Consider the following 4,698-nt stretch of genomic DNA (forward strand, 5'->3'; position numbering starts at 1 on the left):
TAACATTAGTGTTAAGTTACCATATGGGATCTCAAACTAGTGTAACTGCTGATTAAACTACTAGCTAGCTTGTGTTAGCTTGTTATATCAGCTAGCTAGCATCAAAATGAGAGTACATAAGGGTACTCTGAATATTACCTAAATAACTTAGCTAGCTTGTGTTCGCTTGTTATTGCCTTAACCAGCTAGCATCATAGTAAGTTATCTAAACATAAATAGCTAGCTAAGCTATTTAGGTAATGTTTCACTACTGTAATTTTATACTTTATTTAATAGAGTAACATTATGTAGCTAACCAGGTTGTGATAGCTTGTTATTACCTCCGCTAGTTAGCATCACAATAAAGGTAGCTAGCTGGCTAGCTTGGTAGTTAGCTACATACTATTACTTTATTAAATAAAGTATAAAATTGCACTAGCTAAATATTGCCTAAATAACTTAGCTTGCTTGTGTTTGCTTGTTATTATTTCAGCTAGGTAGCATCCCAATAAGTTAACAAAACATAAATAGCTAGTTAACAGCTTCATAAGTATTAATTGCAACTAATTGGAGTAGGTAAATAGTTAGCTTGCTTGGTAGTTAGCTACATATCTACATGTTTATTGCAGTACCTAAATGACCTAGCCTAACCTAGCTAGCTAATGTTTTATAGATACATACAAAATGGCTGTGAATTTCCAGTGCTTAGTGTTTTGTGTGTGTGTGTGTGTGTGTGTGTGTGGCACAACAGCTGCACAGAAAGAAAAGTGCTAGCTAAGATGCTAACAAAGTATTGTTCATTCTCTGCTGTAACAGCTTGCCTTGTTTTATTTATCTGTAGATTTTTTTACAGTAAAGTGCTGTAGCATGCTAATATGTCGTGTGAAATAATGGCCGTGGATTACATCTAAAGACCTTCTGATGATGATGTGTGAATGTGAGAGTATGTGTGGAAAAAACTGAGGGAAAAAAAAGAAAGAAAATGTTGTCTGCTGTTTGACATAAACAGGCCAGGCTGAGCCAGTGCACTGCTGTGCTAAAGTCCCGACTCTTCTCAAACAACAAAATTCAGCTTATGTGTACGTTTTTTCTGACTTTTTTTTACTGAAGGTAGAGGAAGACAGACAGTTTGAGGCAAAGGTAGAGACAGATGGGAAAACATGGACAGATGAAGAAAGAGAGAGAGAAAGATGAGATGAGAGGATGGATAGAGATTGAAGAAGAAAAAGAGGCAGAAAGATATAGATGGAGAGAGACAGCTTTGGGGAGAGAGAGACAGACAGAAAAAGATTATATGAGTAAGAGAGTGAGACAGATTAATGTGGAGATAAAAACAGATGATGGAGAGAAATAGTGACAGGAAGAGAGATTTTGAGGGAGGGAGGGATAAAAGAGGAAATGGATGGAGAGAGCAGAAAGACAAGAGAGAGAGAGATGAGTGGAAGAAAGAGATAAGTGGCAGAAGAGTAAGACAGAAGAAGAGATGGATTGAGAGAGAGATAGATAAAAGGAGAAACTGATGAAGGAACAGAGACAGGTCAAAGGAGAGAGGGACAGACATAAATACATCGAGACAGATGGAAGGAGAGAGAGAGACAGGTGAAAGGAGAGAGACAAGTGGAAGGAGAGAGACAGTCATAAGGAGACAGACAGACAGAAGGAGAGATAGACAGGTAGAAGGAGAGACAGGTAAAGAGTGAGAGAGACAGAAGGCAAAAGAGACAGACAGAAGGAGAGAGAGAGAGAGAAGGAGAAGGAGAAAGAGACAGGCAGAAGGAGAGAGAGAGAGAGAGAGACAGAAGGAGAGAGAGACAGGTAGAAGGAGAGAGAGAGACAGGTAGAAAGAGAGACAGAGGAAGAGAGACAAGTAGATCGAGTGAGTTGGATGGAGAGAGGGAGAGAGACAGGTAAAATGAGTGCCATGGATGGAGAGGAAGATAGAAAGAAATGAATGGAGGAAGAGAGACAGACTAATGCAGGGGAAGATACTGGTGATAGGAGAGAGATGGATGAAGAGAGAAAGTTTAGGATGGAAAGAGAATATAAAGATAGACAGAAAGAAAGAGCTAGATAGTGTGAGACAGGTGGAAGGAGAGAAGTGGGAGGAAGGAGAGAGATGGATGGAGAGAGAGTTTAGGGGAAAACAGATGAAAGGAGAGAGAGAAAGAGAGAGACAGGCACAAGGAGAGAGACAGAAAGGGAGAGAGAGACAGACAGAAGGAGAAAGAGAGAGAGGTAGAAGGAGAGAGAGAGGCGTAAGGAGTGAGAGATGGACAGGTAGATGGAAAGAGAGAGAGAGAAGGGCATAAGGAGTGAGAGAGAGTGACAGGTAGATGGAGAGAGAGTGACGGGTAGATGGAGAGAGAGAGGCGTAAGGAGAGATGGAGAGAAAGCAGTAGTTATGTTTGCAGTGTAAAGCTGAAGGAGGAAACCCGTCATGGCTGACGGACTGCGTGTGGATTAACAGGAACACTGGGTTTTATTTTTACTAAACTGTTCTTTTAACTAGTTCATAAAGCGTGTGACACCATGACTCACTCTGTGTGTGTGTGTGTGTGTGTGTGTGTGACATTTCAGTGAGTGTGTGTGAGCTGCAGAGGGTCTCATGTGGACCTTTAACACAGTAAAATGTCTCACTGACACATTGTCACTCTGCACCTGTAAACGCAGCTTCCCTCAAGACCGCCGTTCACGTTTTCACCCGTTTCACCGTTTCACCAGGAGAGCCGCTAGTGAGCCACTGAGAGAGCTTTAAGATCTGTGTTTGAATGAGATTCTGCATCAGTGTCTCAGAGAAGGATGGAGAGAGACAGGTAGAACAAGTGAGATGGATGGATGGATGGATGGATGGAGAGAGAGACAGGTAGAATGAGTAAGCTGGATGGAGAGAGACAGGTAGAACGAGTGAGATGGATGAGACAGAAAGATGGATGGAGAGAGACACAGGTAGAATGAGTGAGATGGATGGATGGATGGATGGAGAGAGAGACAGGTGGAATGAGTAAGATGGATGGAGAGAGAGACAGGTAGAACAAGTGAGATGGATGGAGAGAGACACAGGTAGAACGAGTGAGATGGATGGATGGATGGAGAGAGAGACAGGTAGAACAAGTGAGATGGATGGAGAGAGACACAGGTAGAACGAGTGAGATGGATGGATGGATGGAGAGAGAGACAGGTAGAATGAGTGAGATGGATTGATGGATGGAGAGAGAGACAGGTAGAATGAGTGAGATGGATGGATGGATGGATGGAGAGAGAGAGAGACAGGTAGAATGAGTGAGATGGATGGATGGATGGAGAGAGACAGGTAGAATGAGTAAGCTGGATGGAGGTAGACAGGTAGATCAAGTGAGATGGATGGAGAGAGGGAGAGAGACAGGTAAAATGCCATGGATGGAGAGAGCGAGAGAGAGAAAGATAGAAAAAATGAATGGAGGAAGAGAGACAGACTAATGCAGGGGAAGTGACAGATGATAGGAGAGAGATGGATGAAGAGAGAGAGACAGTTTAGGATGGAAAGAGAATATAAAGATAGACAGAAAGAGAGAGTTAGATAGTGTGAGACAGGTGATGAAAGGAGAGAGAGAAATGGAAGAATATAAAGACAGGTGGAAAGAGAGATAGGTGGAGAGAGACAGGTAGAAGGAGAGATAGATAGGAGGAGAGAAAGAGAGGGAGAGAGACAAGAGGAAGGAGAAAGATGGATGGTGAGAGGAACAAGTAAAAAGAGAAAGCAACAAGTGGAAATAGAAAGATGGATGGAGAGAGAGAGACGGTTTAGGAGGAAACAAAATGAGAGAGAGACAGATGCAAGAATAGAAAGACAGATGGAAAGAGAAATGAGGAAAATAGACAGATTGAGGGAGGGGGAGATACAGGTGGATGGAGTGAGATGAATGGAGAGAGAGAGAGATAGGATGACAGGTGAAAAAGAGATAGATGGAGAGAGACAGATTGAAGGAGAGAAAGAAACAGTGAAGACGGAGAGCTGGAAAGTTTGGGGGGAAACAGATAGAAGGAAAGAGAGACAGACAGATGGAAGAATACAAAGAAGATTTGGAAATAGAGAGATACATGGAGAGATATAGATGGAAGGAGAGAGAGAGGGAGGGAAAGAGATGGATGGAAAGAGAGACAGATTAGAGGGAAACAGATGGAAGGAGAGAAAGATAGAAGAATAGAAAGAAGATAAGAGAGAGAGATGGGGAGGGAAAGAGATGGATGGAAAGAGAGACAGATTAGGGGGAAACAGATGGAAGGAGAGAAAGAGAGAAGAATAGAAAGATGCAAGGAAAAAAGGAGACAGGCGAAAGGAAAGAGATGGAAGGATAGAGGGACGAAAGGAAGAAGAGAGATGGACAGAGAGAGAGACTGTTTAGGGGGAGAAACAGATGGAAGAATGGAAAGAAGGATGGATATAGCAATTATTTATCTGAAATTTTACATAAAAAATGCCTTAAAATACTGAAGCTGTACATTGCCTTTGTTTGATTTTATATATATATATATATATATATATATATATATATATATATATATATATATATATATATATATATATATATATATATAGCCATTTAATGTATAATTGTTTGTAACTAACTAACTAACTAACTAGTAATGTTTCGAAATGAACGAGAAGACTTCAACTATAGCTAACCGCTGATTGGCTTTTTTATTAACACGTGATCAAGATCTCGCATACGATTGGCTCAT

The sequence above is a fragment of the Pangasianodon hypophthalmus genome, chromosome 24, assembly GCF_027358585.1.
Source record: "Pangasianodon hypophthalmus isolate fPanHyp1 chromosome 24, fPanHyp1.pri, whole genome shotgun sequence".
Taxonomy (NCBI): Eukaryota; Metazoa; Chordata; class Actinopteri; order Siluriformes; family Pangasiidae; genus Pangasianodon; species Pangasianodon hypophthalmus.